The sequence below is a fragment of the Gossypium raimondii genome, chromosome 12 (assembly GCF_025698545.1).
Source record: "Gossypium raimondii isolate GPD5lz chromosome 12, ASM2569854v1, whole genome shotgun sequence".
Classification (NCBI taxonomy): Eukaryota; Viridiplantae; Streptophyta; class Magnoliopsida; order Malvales; family Malvaceae; genus Gossypium; species Gossypium raimondii.
The window spans coordinates 39556254-39574915 of record NC_068576.1 but is presented as its reverse complement, the minus strand read 5'-3'; the positions used below and the strand labels follow the sequence as shown (position 1 = coordinate 39574915).

Here is an 18662-nt window from a genome sequence, read left to right as displayed (position 1 = left end):
GCAATTATACATAATGAACTCAGACTTCTAAGGTGATCTTCATTAGATGGATCTACATCAATCAAAACAAATCAAGTGTACTCAAATTTTCAAAATTTTAAAAGTTCATGTAGGATCTAGAAATTTGTATGCTTTAGCATTTAGTGCACCTCTCACTTTTCATAAATAACTCCTTACCGAACAAGCATTTGAAAGTAGTAATGAGGTAGCTATGGATATCAATTCTAGAACAGCAATAGTTGAGCGGCAGGTCATAGACATGACTTTTGCTTTGAGCTAGCTTTAGGTTAATTATATTTTTAGTTCAAGTGAACGGGGATCTTTAAAAAGTGAGAAAAGATTAATGAGATTTCTTTGGACCTCCATCAGGAAACAAGAAAAAGCAATGACATGCCCATGAGACCATCATTAGTAAATTTAAACCATATTGTTATCTTCTGAGTGATTTGAAACTCCAGAAGCGTAGAAATATTTTCAAGAGCAACAATCGCAGAAAGAAACCTGATATGCCCCGTAGAAGGTAATTAAACGTCCTGGCAACATACTGTTTAAGAGCAACTTGGGCAGCGGAGACCACAAAAGAGTATCATTCAACAGAATATGAAAATAAACTATATTTACTCAGATTAGAGGAAGAAATGAAATATAGACTAAAAATATAATGGGTCAAATAAGTTTCAAGAAAGACCTCCAGAGAAAAACTGGGTAGAACAGCCTCACTTAACACTTCATCCATTAGAAGCACATCTGTCCAAATAACCCCTGCAAATGATTTGGCAATCAATAAGAAAAAGGTTAAATAAGTTTAAGTTTCAAAATACAAAGAAAAGAAATACAATAAATGAAAGCATTGTTTATATGATTCCAACAAAACTCAGAAACAAACAAATTCAAACTCACACCATCATTGATAAAACAATATGGTACCAAGGATCAAGTTTCTTATGAACACAAAGAAGCCTCAGCTTTAGTTGAGACACATGCTCAACAAGCAGTAACATCAAGAGCACTCTCTTGTCTCCATCAAGTAAAAAATGCTAAAGACATCTCCAAATATCGAGATAATAAATTATTTGACTAGCAGACACTTGTAAAATGTGCATTTGTAAACAATGATATAATTGTTAATAATTACGTTTAATATTCGGATAGCCATGAACAACAACAGGTCAGGAAAAGCAAATGCACCCTACTTACGAAGAACACCCAGGAGATTGCCACAAGAAATCCGACCCTTTACATACTGCTCAGTAGTTTCAAAAGTGCCAGGAGAAGCTGGGGAAAGCCAATCCCACAAGCCATATATAAAGAAATTAACAAAATGCTAGTTTATGCTTATTTACCTCATGAGCTGCAATAGGAATTGAGTCTGAAACTTTTCCTTGTTTAGGATCATTAGACTCCACAGAAACATTCTCAATTTCATCTGATTTAAGCTGAAGGTCTCCAAGAGATTGCTCTAACTTTTCAAGCAGTTTTGCCTGTAAGCTATCCACCTGCCCAAATACACATAATCTAGATCATGCATAAGATTATACTTCAAACGGATATATGAAGCAATATCAAAATCCTGTTTAGAAAGTAACATCACTGTAAGTCAAAGATATTAGCTGCACGTTTTAAAGACTTTCAGTAATCAGAAGTTTAATTTTTTAAAGAAAACATGAGAGAGAAAGAATGAAGTCATTTACATCCCTTTGCTGATGCATTTCATGTGGAGTAAAGCCATACATGGTAATTTAGTTTTTAAGCTCCATTTTGACAGAGCACAACCAGCTAGATAATTCAATCTGAAAGATTGCGGTACAAACTGAAAAATCCAATTGCTTCAAAAGCACTGCAGCTTCAAAACCAGCTCTCCCCGAGAAGGTAATTTTCAGAAAAACATTAAAAATTTTCTTTTATCTGCAATAAATCACCTTACATGCATAAGGCAAAGACCAGATGTACCTGCAAGTTTTTTACTATTATAGCAATTACTTCTTAGATGCTTGTTTACAGTCCTGAAATGACGAATCTCCATCTGCCTGGTAAGAAAACAATGGTGTGTGTTAAATCTTTTGAACAGAAAATTTTGACATAAAAGCAAAATTATGTAGAAACAAAGTGTTAAAATTAAAAAAATAGAAGAAAACAAACAAGGTAAGCAACAATGACCTTAAAAATTGGCTTTAAATCTTAGGGCTGCTGTCACATTATTCACTAGCCACCACGTAGATTTAACAGTCTTGAATACCTGAACTTTAAGCAGAAGTTACGTGTCCGGTGCAACTTCTCTATGTGTTCTCTCTTCTCAAAAAGAGAAGTGTTGATCCCATCACTTTTAGATTGCATTGACATTATCTACAATTATAAAAATGTAAAGAAGGAAAAATTTTCAGCTTTGAGTAATTCCCTTTTCCTCGTTTCTTAATACATTATTCAAAAATTTCAACTAGAACTGACATGAAGAATGTCGAAACCCTTTTTTTTATCGAATTTTCATTTTGAAACAAATGAAAATGGAAGTTGCCACCGTGATTAGACAAGGTCGTCACCTCCGATAAAAGGTGACTCTGAGGAAGTTTTCAAAACTAAAAAAACCAAAAGGTTTTTGGTCATTTTTTGTTTTTTTTAATGGGTTTTTGGAGTTTTGGCTTAAGATCTGGGTTGAGGGAAACTCAACGGCCAAAATAGGCCCTTTTTATGAAGTCCTGCCACCGGGGGCAGCGGTCACCGTCGTCGACGACCGGTGGCCGCGATGGAGCAGCGACGGCTCTCATGGCCGGAGAAAGGACGTTTTGTTTTTTAAATTTTTCGAAAATAGTCTATTATATTAGACTTCTATGTTATTTTATTATTGCTACAACGTGCCCCGGACCATGTTTAAATATATTTATCCATTTTTATATTATGTCTGAATAAGTTAAATGCATATCACTTCAAATATTACGTTCGTTTTCACACGATGTATAAAAAAGAAAAATTTTTAAATCGAAGCAATGTTCATTATTTTTGGAATTAGAAGAGTCGTAATTTACGGAATATGACTTCTTTCTAAAACCGAAATAATCGAATATCTATTTCAAAAATAATAAAAAAACGAGATTTAAGTAATGAACAAATGGTGCTTACTTTTGTCTTCGAGGATTTAAGGCATTGTGTCCTAACTTACGGGACAGGATCATTTCTTCTCGATTAACTTGAAATAGGCTATTTTCGTGAAAAATAATTTAAAGTAATGTCTTAATACAAAAAGGGATCGTGTTTTAAATTTTCTTCAAATTTTCAATTCTCGAGATTAAGACATTCAGTAATCTATTAGGTACCAATTTTGAGCGTCACGAGGGTGCTAATTCTTCATCGTGCGTAACCGACTCTCGAACCTATTTACTGGATTTTGTAGACCAAAAAGTATCGTTTAAATAAATCTAACATTTTATTTAAAATGAGTTTTGAGGTGATCCAATCACATCTAAATATAAAGGATTGATAGCGACTCCTAATTTCTTATTTCAAAATAAGAGGTCGATCTAAAAAAAAAAAGTTTCGACAAAGAATATTCCAACACACCTTGTCAAGCAGATGTTCCATATTTGTTTCCATGCCTACAATATTACTTTCATCCTGTTAAAATCAAAATTCCAGTACAAGAAACAGTGCTTGTGAACAAACTTCAAAAGTCCAGATAACTTGATCGAACAAACAACAGTTGCTACCACATCAAACATCTTGCTGAATCAAAAGGAAATAACAAAATATCTACGAACAGATATAATATTGACAAACCCTATAGTTTTTCCCAAATTAGCAGTGGCGGATGTTAACATTGATTTTAAGATTTGAAACAAGTTACCGTTTAACTGCATCCGTGGTACTGATAAACTTGTTGTAATTCTCGTAAACCAGCACTTGCAAGTCGGTATCGATATTCTTAATTTCGGCTGCCATTTCAACATGCCTCTGACGAAGCGCTTCCAAATTCGACTTCCGTATCTGTACATTTCAATCCAATCCATGTTTGAAGGTATCAAACCCTCCGAATCAACAATAAATCCAACCAAAAACATGATTAATCTAATCTAATCGACGAATTCCATTCCGAACAATCGATTTCTATAAATCTAGCATTAGAATTCAGTAAAATTTCAATCCGTAATTCAGATCAAAACTATTTGGAACGTACCAGGAGATTCATGTACTGATCGGCATTGAAAGTAGTAGTTTCGATAGCGTCTAAGCTGCCGTGGTTGGAAGGAGAGTCGTTTGTCGAAGAAGGATCTGGAGAGTAGAAGCTCGACAGCAGATGTCTCATTCTCTTCGCCTTGTCGTCCAAAGGAATTCTCACTTGACTGAACTGAACTCCGACTCCGAATCTCACTTGACAGCAGCCGCCATTTCTCACCTTAAATGCTCCGAGTTCTCATAAAATATAATTAAAACTGCTCTCTTTTAGAGTTTTTTTTTTTTTTTGGTAAGAATTTGGACAAATGCCTCGATTGGTGATTTCATAATCAAGAACATGCTTCAACGGGTGATTTATAAATTTTATATAAAATTAATAAATTAAATATAAATGTTTCTTATGTTTTATTTTTATTTTTTAATTGTCCAGAATAGTCATGAAATAGACATTGATTGGGTTGTCTTGATATTACATGGCATATGGATAGGAAAATGGAAATGTAGGTTGAAAAGACCACATTTCGATTAAAGTCCAATTGATGTTATACATGATTAAATCGAGAGTAAATATATTATGGAGGTATTTATATTAAGAGTTGGATTGTATTTTTTTCTTAAAATTTGACAAATCAATCCATATATGTTATATTAAAGAACAAGTTGATTTTTTTAAATTTCATCTAATTCTATTTTTAAAAACTGGAATGGCTAACGGAATAACCAAATAATTAAATGTGACATACTACGTGTATCTTATACTGATGTATATGAAATTTTAAAAAAATAATTTTACTCTTTAATCTAACTTATAGGAACTACTTTACTTAATTTTTAGTTAATTTAACTCATAATATAAAAGACTCAATACTTATACCTTAAATTCCGTATATTTTTGTGTATATATATAGTAAAAGCATTTAACAAATCCTCCTTCATTTATTAGAATCTCATATGAGATATAATGTAATAATTACCATATCTTTTCTCATTTATATAAAATCTCACAAGATTACATAAACAAAACAACCTAAAAAATTTCAAAATCTTAATAATGTAACAAAAATTCATTTTATAATTTTTGACATCATATAATTTAAAATATTCAATTTAACGTGATGTACATGTTAGTATAACTATGGTTATAAATTTTATTTTTATAAAACAAACACGTGTCAATCCTCTTTAATAAAAACACGTGCGATAATTTAATATTAAAATTCCTGGGTTTCCGGAAAATAAAACTATGATAAATAAAACATAATTAAGAAATAGAAAATCCAGTTTAATTTTTATTACCATGTGCTGGTATTACAAAACAAAAGGCTGAATTTTGCATGAAGCCAACGTGCATGCCTTTCCATGCCCCATTAATTTCCTTATATTTTTTTATCCTCTATTTAAACATTGTCAATTTTTATCATCATTACTCCGAAAAAGAAAAAACAATATTCTTAATTTTATTCTCATCACAGTCCTCTACTCAGTCATCTCTCAGGTTCTATTTATCTTCTAAATTCTCATTCTTTTGATTTTTCTAATCATTCATACATACATACGTACACTAAATTCTTATACATTAGCTAGTTTTATTTTGTTTAAGAAATAATGATGTAATCTACTACAAGTTTGAGATTCTTTTGGATAATTAAGATTTTTATTTATTTGAGTTATGCCCAAAAGTGTTTTTTTTTCTATATTTTTTTTCAAACAAGAAAGAAAAGGTCTAATTCCGAAAAGATTATTACAATTATATATTAAAGTTAATAATAATAATAATAATAATAATAATAAATATCATCTTATTTTTCTTAATTAAGAGATTCATATTTTTTAATTGGAAATTAAAATTTAAAGTCAATGAATCTCATAATTAAAGAAAAAAAAAGAACAGATGAGATTGCATTTTATTCAATAAAATTATACCGATTGGAAAAGAAATTTTAAAAAGAGTGAGAGAAATAATGGATTTTCTTAGATTTGTAAAAAAAATGGAAATTTTGTAAGGTGAAAATTACAATAATTAACCATTAGATTTAAAAAAAAACCCTCTTTTCCAAATAAATTATCTTTAAGAAAAACCAAAGAAAATTCCTATTTATTTTCTCTTGAATGTTCTTCAAAGATGGTCATATATATAGATAAAATAAAATTTTAATTCAATAATTAAAGTGTTGTTATTTTTCATCAAATTACCAACATGATATATATACACATATATCATGAAAAGGTGAATGTTAAAGTTGATTTTTTATAATGCAGAAAATCTAATGAAGCTCAACAAATCAATAGCGTCACGCCCCGTCATAATCCTCATCTTTTGGTAATTTATACTTCTTCTTCAATTTTCTCTTTTCTATTTTTCTTATTTTTGTGTTACATGTATAGTAATTGCTTTATAAATTCATGAATGGCTATATATAATTATGAAAAGTAAATTTTATTTTATAAATAATGATTTTTTTCTAAATAGATAAATACCTTTTGGACTATTGAAACTTATCTTTGTTTAGAAAAAATAAAAATCCTTGCAAATTTGCTTAGAATTAGATTTGCGCAATAATCGAGAATTTTTGATCGTTTTATTTGAGATTTCAAAAGTTCGTTACTTATGTATATTTATAGAAAAATATTTCAACTACCGAATAATATATTAACTCATTTATTAAAAATAAAAACTATTTCATTGATATCTTGGTATAATGGGGACTAATTCATTTGAATCCTCTTATATGCCTGGTTATAATTCGACTTAATTACTTTTACGTATTACGAAAAGTTTTATATTGATCCTTAGATTTTGATATAGCATTTTAGAGTAAAATATATATATGAGACGATAGAAAATTTTCTAATGAATAAAGCTACCAATGTAGGCATTGCTGGTGTTGGTACCACCAAGTATAGTGATCACATGGTGGTATAAAACAACAAGACAAATTGAACAATATGTGGATTTCAATACCCATACCTTGTATTCTGGATTTCAATCACAAATTCACATCATTGCAAATTCAATACCTCCATTAAATTCATCTGCTGCAAGTTTAGCAAAGCTTTTAAGTTCTTCCTTCAACCAAACTGATGAAATCTCATTCGATGAGATTGAAACTAAGGTATGCATTAAACCATATATATACATACATGTATACATTGATACATAGGATTAAGAATTGTTACTTACTCTTTGCAGGTGGCACCTACATTGTTCCTTGCAGTTACTACAATCCCATACCTGTCTCAAATTTCATATGTTGGATTAGAGGGTCTGTTTTTTTCTTACTACATTGATGGAAATCAAACTCTATCAACATATGCTAACTCGTCGTTTTCAAGCCGAAAGAAGCATGTTTGGTACAAGCAACCAGTGGACAATCAAACAGGGAAGCTATATGGAGAACCTGTTACATCCCATTCATTCAATGTTGTGAATACAAGTTGGTTTCAAGTAGCATTAAATCATTCATGGGGGTATTCTTCATTAGAAAATGGGTGGAACAATGGTGGGGAACCTTTGTTTCTCACTAGTGTTAGCTTGCTTGGAAAAGGTGTTATTGCCATGGGAGTACCAGTTAAAAATTTAACCGATAGACTTGGTGGTATTAATCTTTATGGTGGAAGCTTAAGCTTGATTACAATGGATGGAAAATTGTTACTAAATGGAATCCCAAACACCAAATTCATCTATGTTAATGGTACTATTTTCTTACAGTTTATGTGGCCAAATGGTGTTAAAAATTTCCCATGCAGCAATGATACCTCAGAAACCTATATGATGGACATTGATGGAAAAGAGTATAATGTTCGCTGTTCAACAGTCAAAATCTCGGGAGTACAATCCGTATGTTATTCGAATTCTTCATTTTTCTCGGTGTTTGCAGTGTTCACGTCTAGTTTTATTAACGAGTTTCGGTTTTTGGGTTTTGGTCTTCAGGTATATGCATTGGCTTTACCACATGAAGGAATAGCAAGCTTTGTTTATAGCAAAATCAATTATTCTCACATTGCTCTTGTGGTAACAATGGTGTTATTAGTCATCCCTCTTGTTTTCTTCGTATCATCAATGATCACCAATGCTCAAAGGGAGATCTGCTTACATGATAAGCTCATTAAACAAATGGAAGCAACTCAACAAGCTGAGAGAAAAAGCATGAACAAAAGCCTTGCTTTAGTTGGTGCCAGTCATGATATCCGAGCAGCCTTAGCCGGTATTACTGGTTTCATCGATTTATGCCTGGCAAATGCAGCCCCTGGGTCGGATTTCGAGACATATTTGAAGCAAATGAGTCTTTGTGCACAGGATTTATTAGGTAAATTCATTTCACTTGCCTATTGGAACCAAAATTTCAGGGGGGTCTAATCTAAATAGTTGTATATATAAATTGCAGGGCTATTGAATTCTATACTTGATACAAGCAAAATTGAAGCTGGAATGATGAATTTGGAAGAACAAGAGTTCAATTTGGCTGATTTGATTGAACATGTGGTTGATTTATATCATCCTGTGGGTATGATTAAGGGTGTTGATGTTGTTTTAGACCCTTGTGATGGATCCATTATTAAGCTCTCACAAGTGAAAGGTGACAGAGGGAAACTCGTACAAATATTAAGCAATATACTCAGCAATGCTGTTAAATATACTGTTGAAGGGCATGTATGTGTTCGAGCTTGGGTCGGAAAGCCTGATTTCGAAACCGAAATACTTGCTTCTACTCGGAAAGGTTTAGGCAAGTACGTGTCCCGTTTGTTTTCTGACAAAAACGAAGGCAATGGTGATGTCAAAGCGGAAAGTGCAGTTAGACAGAATCGTGATTCGGTGGAGATTGTGTTCGAGGTCGATGATACAGGTAAAGGTATTCCAAAAGAGAAACAAAAATCAGTGTTTGAAAACTATGTGCAGGTTAAAGAAACAGCAGCTGGACAAGTAGGTACTGGTTTAGGCCTTGGAATTGTTCAATCTTTGGTAAGTTACAACTATTACCTACATACATACATTTCCATGTATGGATGAATTAACTAATTCAGAACTTACTTTATTAGGTACATTTAATGGGAGGAGAGATTGGAATTGTTGATAAAGAGTTTGGTGAAAAGGGAACTTGCTTTAGATTCACCGTTTTCCTCAGAGCTTGTGAGACTCAAGGTGATGCCATGTATGGTGGCACAAACTCGAGCTTTGCCATTCGAAATTCTAGTCCCAAACTCGGAATTCGTACTCCTAGTCCCAAGTTAGACGGATCACAAGTCGTTCTCTTCATGCAAAACATCGAAAGGCGAAGAGTTGCACAAAAATTCTTGGAGAGTCTTGGTATAAGTGTATTAGTTGTAGATCAATGTCACCAGTTTCCATCTGCTATGAAAAAGATACAACCCAAGCTAAATTCTTTACACCATTCGTCAAGGAGATCAGATATGAGTGGTAGAAGTGATATCTCAAGTTCGAGTTCTAAAGATATGCCTTTAAGTGCCATGGAAGGAGCTGAACATAAATTGCCTTTCAACCGACGCAAAGATACACCGAGCTTCATACTACTTGTGATTGATGTCAATGCAGAGTCATTTTCCGAGCTCTGGAGGATTGTAGCTGAATTCCGAAGAGGCCTTCATAGTACATGTTGTAAGGTGATATGGTTAGATAAACCGACTTCACCTTGCATCAATCCAAAAAGACTCGATCCCGATGATGAAATTCTGTTACAACCTTTCCATGGGTCACGTTTGCATCGAGTGATAAAACTTCTTCCGGAATTCGGAAACTTGTCACAAGGTATTTCATCTAGTTCAGAAAGTTCAAAGCATCCATATAACAAGACAAGGTTGAGAAGCACTCAACGTAATGACGAGATACAAGAATACGTCAGTTCGAGCGATGAACGGTATAGTAAGCAAGGACCATCATCACCTACACTAGTGCACACGCGTGGTAGGTTGAAATCAAAAAGAAAGAACGAGGACAGTGCCGAGTCGAGTAACGGCGAAATGCCCTTGTTTGGGAAAAGAATATTGATTGCTGAGGACAACAAAATGTTAAGCATTCTTGCTATAACTACTGCTACACAGCTTGGTGCCGATGTTGAGCATTGTGAAAATGGAAATGAAGCTTTAGAACGAGTGTGCAATGGTCTCAAAGCTCAGAGAAACTATGATTATGTATTGATGGATTGTGAGGTAATGTATATAAATGATTTCTCACTACTTCATGAATTTTTAATGTATGGTGGATTTAATGAGTTTTGATCTTTGTTTCTCTGTGTGTGTTCTGAAAGATGTCGCCGATGAATGGATATGAAGCAACGCGACGAATTAGAATTGAGGAGGAACGATATGGTGTTCGTATTCCGATCATTGCGTTGACCGCTCATACGTCAGGGACGGAGGCGTTGGAAGCTGGAATGGATGCTCATTTGAATAAACCTTTGGTGGCAAATGAATTGATGAAAGTCATCGAAAGTCTCCAGACAAAAAAATGATGGCTGATTTATCTCATGTTATATTTTTCTATGTTAGGTTTTGTACAACATGTGTTGATACATTGTGGGCAAGAAATCTAGTGGGTAGTAGATCTCGAAGTACAAAGTTAGAACTATGTTTGAGTCATTTATTTAAATAAATAGCATATGAGGGATGCAAAGTTTGAGTCATTTTTGCTTGCATAAAACAAGTGTTGCTTCAGCTTCTAATGAGTTGCTGGCTTCCAAAGCAACCTGCAAGGGGAGCTCCTCTGCTGCCTCTTTTGAACTATATTGTTATCTTCTGAGTGATTGAAACTCCAAAAGTGTAAAAATATTTTCAAGAGCAGCAATTGCGGACACAAACCTGACATGTCCCGTAGAAGGTAACTAAACGTGCTGGCAACATACTGTTTAAGAGCGACTTGGGCAGCCTGAGACCACATAAGAGTATCATTATACGGAGCATTGTCCTCAATATGAAAGTAAACTATATTTTCTTATGAACACAAAGAAGCCTCGGTTCTAGTTGAGACACATGCTCAACAAGCAGTGACATCAAGAGCAATCTCTTGTCTCCATCAAGTACAAAATGCTAAAGACATCTCCAAATGTCGAGATAATAAATTATTTGACTAACGGACACTTGTAAAATGTGCATTTGTAAACAATGATATAATTGTTAATTAATTACGTTTAATATCCAGATAGCCATTGCGTAATCATGAACAAGAACAGGTCAGGAAAAGCAAATGCACCCTACTTACGAAGAACACCCAGGAGACTGGCACAAGAAACCTTGATATCTAATGGTAAAGCTTTGCCTATCTAGCTAAGTTTATACATTAACTAGTTTTATTTTGTTTAAGAAATAATGATGTAATCTTGTTTCAAAAAAAAAGAAATAATGATGTAACCTACTAAAAGCTTGAGTTTTTTTTTTTTTTTGGTAATCTTGATATGCCCAAAAATATTTTTTTTTTTACCTTTTCTTTTCTTTCATTAACATTAATTTTATCTTTTTCAAAAAAATAAGAAAAGATTTAATTCCGAAAAGATTATTATAATACTAATATATATTGAAGTTAATGATAAATAAATCTCATCTTATTTTTCCTTAATTAAAAGATTCACTTAATTCGTGTGTATATATATAGCAGTATTACACTATCCTTTAGTGTAGTTTCTTGGGAGATATCTTGATTTTAAAAAAAAAAAAAAAAAAAGTCCGGGACGAAAAAAATTTTACGATATGAAAAGGAGCGAGTGGAGAGAACATCAAAAGCCATAAGGTATGCTAATAACTTCATTGGCTACTAGATCTATTCGTGATGTTGTGTTAATTATTTGGATACATTGTTTATGTTTTGTAGTATTTTCAAGAGTTATTACTTTGTCAAGATTTTGATCTTATCAATTAAATGGATGCGTTATATTTGTTCATACAATTAAAGGGTCATGAAGGTGACTTTCATGCAATTTGTACGAGTTATTTAGATAGATTCATTCATTAGATAAAAAAAAATATGAAATTGCAAAGTATTTTGTGGAAGGCGAATATAATGATAAATATTTTTGTGAAAGGAAGAGTTAGACGAGGAATTTATATTAAATTGGCTAATTGCTTTTTACTCCAATTTAACTTCACGTACAATGTGGATATATATGCTATGGAAAGAGTAATAATGAACACAAAACCATGTGACTATAGCTCTATGGGATTTCATTTGGTTCTTAGTGGCATCACATTATACGTTTTGTCAAATTTACCTTTTTCGTCATTTCACGTTTTTCCAAAATTCAATTTCATCCAATTCATCACTTAAAATATATTGTACAACCTACCCTCTAAATGGCTGTTAGATTGGTTAGGGGCTCAAAATTACATATATAGGTGTAGAGTACATACCTTAGTCCCCTCCTCCCATATTTTTGTTGCGGGGAAAACCCCCGCGCCCAATATAAATATAGATTTAAAGATATATGGTAATTATTAAAAGTTAAAATGGGTGAATCTCTTAATTAAGGAAAAAAATAAGATGAGATTATATTTTATTTAATTTGCATGCAAACAAAAGGAAATAAAAACAATTTAAACAAGGGTGAGAAAGATAATGAATTTTGTTAGCTTGGTAATAAAATCAACATGGAAAGTTTTGAACAAAATTCTTATATCTTTTCTTAATGCTGAATTTTATTCAAAACGATCCATATATAATGAAAATTCGAATCATTATACATTGATTTTTTTATAATGCAGAAAATCTAATGAAGTTCAGTTTATTTATAGCGTCTCGCCTTATGGTAATTTGTAGCTCTTCTTCAATTTTCTCTCTTTAATTTTTTGTGTTATATGTTTAGTAATTGCTTTATAAGTTCATGATTTTTTCTTTCTAAATTGATTAATGGCTTTTGGATTATTGAAAGTTATGTTTGTCTAGGAAAAATTTAAATACCGGCAAAGTTGTTAAAATTTTATTTTTGGGATAATTAATATTTTTATTTATTTGAGTTGTGCCCAAAAATATATATTTATCCTTTTTATTTTATTAAAATTAATTTTATATTTTTTCAAACAAGAAAGGAAAGGTTTAATTCCGAAAACATTATTACGATACCATTATATATTGAAGTTAATGATAAATAAATCTTTTTCCTTTCACTATTAAAAGTTAAAATCAGTAAATCTCTTAATTCAGGAAAAAATAAGATTGCATTTCATTCAATAAAATAATATCAATTTAATAGAAAAAAAACAAAAGATAGTGAGAGAGATAATGGATTTTCTTAGATTTGTAAAAAGAAAAAAAAAGACTTTGTAAGGTAAAAGATTAAAGTAATTAATTAACCATTATAATTTTTTTTAAAACTCTCTTTCCATATAAAATTATCTTAAAAGAAGAAAAATGAAAAGTAAATTTTTTATCTTTTCTCAATGTTGAGTTATATATATACATATACGAAAAGCTGAATGGTAATTTGAAATGCAGAAAATCTAATGAAGCTCAACATATTTATAGCGTCACGCCCTGTTACAGTCTTCATTTTTCTGGTAATTTGTAGCTCTTCTTCAATTTCTTCTTTTTTTTTTGTTAGTAATTGCTTTATAAGTTTAAGATTGGGTATATAAGAATATAAAAAGTAAATGTTATTTTATATGTAATGAATGTTTTTCTTTCTAAATTGATAAATAGCTTTTGGACTATTGAAACTTATCTTTGTTTTGAAATAAATTAAATGCTAGCAAATTTGTTAAATTTTATTTTAAAATTTTGCTTCAAGAATTCGATTGGCGCTATTATCAAGTATTTTTCGTCCGTTTTATTTGAGATTTCAAAAGTTTGTTAATTAAGTATATTTATAAAAAAATGTTTCAACTACCGAATAAAAGTTTAATACATTTATTAAAAAATTTATTTCATTGATTTCTTGGTATAATGGGAACTAAATCATTTGAATCCTCTCCTATGCTTGGTTATGATTTGGCTTAGTTCCTTTTACATATCGTAAAAAGTTCAACATTGATCCTTAGATTTAAATGTACCATTTTAGAGTAAAATATATATATATATATATATGAGACGATAGAAAATTTTCTAATGAATAAAGCTACCAATGTAGGCATTGCTGGTGTTGGTACCACCAAGTATAGTGATCACATGGTGGTATAAAACAACAAGACAAATTGAACAATATGTGGATTTCAATACCCATACCTTGTATTCTGGATTTCAATCACAAATTCACATCATTGCAAATTCAATACCTCCATTAAATTCATCTGCTGCAAGTTTAGCAAAGCTTTTAAGTTCTTCCTTCAACCAAACTGATGAAATCTCATTCGATGAGATTGAAACTAAGGTATGCATTAAACCATATATATACATACATGTATACATTGATACATAGGATTAAGAATGTTACTTACTCTTTGCAGGTGGCACCTACATTGTTCCTTGCAGTTACTACAATCCCATACCTGTCTCAAATTTCATATGTTGGATTAGAGGGTCTGTTTTTTTCTTACTACATTGATGGAAATCAAACTCTATCAACATATGCTAACTCGTCGTTTTCAAGCCGAAAGAAGCATGTTTGGTACAAGCAACCAGTGGACAATCAAACAGGGAAGCTATATGGAGAACCTGTTACATCCCATTCATTCAATGTTGTGAATACAAGTTGGTTTCAAGTAGCATTAAATCATTCATGGGGGTATTCTTCATTAGAAAATGGGTGGAACAATGGTGGGGAACCTTTGTTTCTCACTAGTGTTAGCTTGCTTGGAAAAGGTGTTATTGCCATGGGAGTACCAGTTAAAAATTTAACCGATAGACTTGGTGGTATTAATCTTTATGGTGGAAGCTTAAGCTTGATTACAATGGATGGAAAATTGTTACTAAATGGAATCCCAAACACCAAATTCATCTATGTTAATGGTACTATTTTCTTACAGTTTATGTGGCCAAATGGTGTTAAAAATTTCCCATGCAGCAATGATACCTCAGAAACCTATATGATGGACATTGATGGAAAAGAGTATAATGTTCGCTGTTCAACAGTCAAAATCTCGGGAGTACAATCCGTATGTTATTCGAATTCTTCATTTTTCTCGGTGTTTGCAGTGTTCACGTCTAGTTTTATTAACGAGTTTCGGTTTTTGGGTTTTGGTCTTCAGGTATATGCATTGGCTTTACCACATGAAGGAATAGCAAGCTTTGTTTATAGCAAAATCAATTATTCTCACATTGCTCTTGTGGTAACAATGGTGTTATTAGTCATCCCTCTTGTTTTCTTCGTATCATCAATGATCACCAATGCTCAAAGGAGATCTGCTTACATGATAAGCTCATTAAACAAATGGAAGCAACTCAACAAGCTGAGAGAAAAAGCATGAACAAAAGCCTTGCTTTAGTTGGTGCCAGTCATGATATCCGAGCAGCCTTAGCCGGTATTACTGGTTTCATCGATTTATGCCTGGCAAATGCAGCCCCTGGGTCGGATTTCGAGACATATTTGAAGCAAATGAGTCTTTGTGCACAGGATTTATTAGGTAAATTCATTTCACTTGCCTATTGGAACCAAAATTTCAGGGGTCTAATCTAAATAGTTGTATATATAAATTGCAGGGCTATTGAATTCTATACTTGATACAAGCAAAATTGAAGCTGGAATGATGAATTTGGAAGAACAAGAGTTCAATTTGGCTGATTTGATTGAACATGTGGTTGATTTATATCATCCTGTGGGTATGATTAAGGGTGTTGATGTTGTTTTAGACCCTTGTGATGGATCCATTATTAAGCTCTCACAAGTGAAAGGTGACAGAGGGAAACTCGTACAAATATTAAGCAATATACTCAGCAATGCTGTTAAATATACTGTTGAAGGGCATGTATGTGTTCGAGCTTGGGTCGGAAAGCCTGATTTCGAAACCGAAATACTTGCTTCTACTCGGAAAGGTTTAGGCAAGTACATGTCCAGTTTGTTTTCCGGCAAAAACGATGGCAACAGTGACGTCCAAGCAGTAAGTGCAGTTAGACAGAATCGTGATTCGGTGGAGATTGTGTTCGAGGTCGATGATACAGGTAAAGGTATTCCGAAAGAGAAACAAAAATCAGTGTTTGAAAACTATGTGCAGGTTAAAGAAACGGCAGCTGGACAAGTAGGTACTGGTTTAGGCCTTGGAATTGTTCAATCTTTGGTAAGTTGCAGCTATTACTTACATACTTTATTTACAGGGTACTGATTTAATGAATTAACTAATTCAAAACTTACTTTATTAGGTACGTTTAATGGGTGGAGAGATTGGAATTGTTGATAAAGAGTTTGGTGAAAAGGGGACTTGCTTTAGATTCAATGTTTTCCTCACAGCGTTTGAGATTCAAGGTGATGCCATGTATGGTGGCACAAACTCGAGCTTTGCCATTCGAAATTGTAGTCCCAAACTCGGCATTTATACTCCTAGTCCCAAGTTGGACGGATCACAAGTCGTTCTCTTCATGCAAAACATCGAAAGGCGAAGAGTTTCACAAAAATTCTTGGAGAGTCTTGGTATAAGTGTACTAGTCGTAGATCATTGTCACCATTTTCCATCTGCATTGAAAAAGATACAATCCAAGCTAAATTCTTTACTCAATTCTTCAAGGAGATCAGATATGAGTTGTAGAAGTGATATCTCAAGTTCGAGTTCTAAAGAAATGCCTTTAAGTGCCATGGAAGGAACTGAACATAAATTACCTTTCAACCGACGCAAAGATACACCGAGCTTCATACTACTTGTGATTGATGTCAATGCAGAGTCATTTTCCGAGCTCTGGAGGGTTGTAGCTGAATTCCGAAGAGGCCTTCATAGTACATGTTGTAAGGTGATATGGTTAGATAAACCAACTTCACCTTGCATCGATCCGAAAAGACTCAATCCCGATGATGAAATTCTGTTACAACCTTTCCATGGCTCACGTTTGCACCGAGTGATAAAACTTCTTTCGGAATTTGGAAACTTGTCACAAGGTATTTCATCTAGTTCTGAAAGTTCAAAGCATCCATATGGCAAGACAAGGTTGAGACACACTCAATGTAATGACGAGATACAAGGATACGTCAGCTCGAGCAATGAACGGTATAGTAAGCAAGGATCGTCCTCACCTACACTAGAGCGTACTCGTGGTAGGTTGAAATCGAAAAGAAAGAACAAGGACGGTGCCGAGTCGAGTAACGGTGAGAAGCCCTTGATTGGGAAAAGAATATTGATTGCTGAGGATAACAAAATGTTAAGCATTCTTGCTATAACTACTGCCACACAGCTCGGTGCCGATGTTGAGCATTGTGAAAATGGAAATGAAGCTTTTGAATTAGTTTGCGATGGTCTCAAAGCTCAGAGAAACTATGATTATATATTGATGGATTGTGAGGTAATGTATATTTATGATTTCTTACTATTGCATTAACTTTTGATGTATGGTGGATTGAATGAGTTTTGATCTTTCTTTTTTTTTGTGCATGTTCTGATAGATGTTGCCGATGAATGGATATGAAGCAACGCGACGGATTAGAATTGAGGAGGAACGATACGGTGTTCGTATTCCGATCATTGCGTTGACTGCTCATACATCTGGGACGGAGGCGATGGAAGCCGGTATGGATGCTCACTTGAATAAACCTTTAAAGACAAATGAATTGATGGAAGTCATTGAAAGTATTGAGACAAAAGAATAATGGTTGATTTATCTCATGTTGTAATTTCATGTCAGTTTTTGTACAACATATACCGATACATTTTGGGCAAGATATCTAGTGGGTAGTATATTTAGGAAGTACTAAATTATGACCATGTTTCAAAATGAATACAAATTAATCTTTCTATTAATAATTCATCATTAAATGATGATGTAGAAAGTATTTTATGAAAAAGTTAGATAAATGGGTAAATGAAAAATATTTTTTAATCTTAATTTTAAAAAAGTCAAATCATCACTTATAACATTAAATGGAGAGAATATTTAAGAGAATCAATTTGCAATTTATTCTATCATAGATAAATTATCAAGTTTTTAATAAAATGAACAAAATAAAATCTTACTCCTCCATTATATTTTTATACCAATTTGTTGCCGTCCTCTACTCTGCAACCAAAGGCAAAGGGTGGTATAATTTGATAAGATGTGATGGAATTATGTCACCCTTCTACAATTTGATCTCAATCAAGGTTTTTAAAATAAAACTGATGGTTGAATTGATCAGATCATCGGCTTTTGATTTAATTAGTCCAACCAATTCGATCAAAAAAATTATTAAAAAATATAAAAAAGAATCTTTTAAAAATAGAGAGAACTAGTTAAACTAATATTTTAGCCTAGTTAATTGAGTCAACCGATTCAAACCCTCTTTCCAAATTAATATCCCGATCAGTTCCTAATCCAACCTATCAATCTGGTTTGTTCTGAAAACAATGGGGATTAATCCCTAATAAGATATTATTTACCAATAATATGCAGTTCAATTTTTCCTGCAAAAAAAAAAAAACTTCGAATGGATGCAAACCGGTAGTCT

The 18662-nt window shown here is 32.7% G+C and overlaps 1 long non-coding RNA gene across 1 annotated transcript; it reads right to left on the bottom strand.

Moving 5' to 3' along the window:
* Window positions 1-1374: 1374 nt before the first annotated feature.
* LOC105764067 (uncharacterized) lies at window positions 1375-4440 on the bottom strand. Its single transcript, XR_008191961.1, has 5 exons — window positions 4166-4440; window positions 3553-3975; window positions 2158-2343; window positions 1951-2027; window positions 1375-1496 (listed from the first exon to the last, which is right to left on the bottom strand). It is a non-coding gene; the product is annotated as an uncharacterized LOC105764067 (long non-coding RNA).
* Between the last annotated feature and the right edge of the window lie 14222 nt (window positions 4441-18662).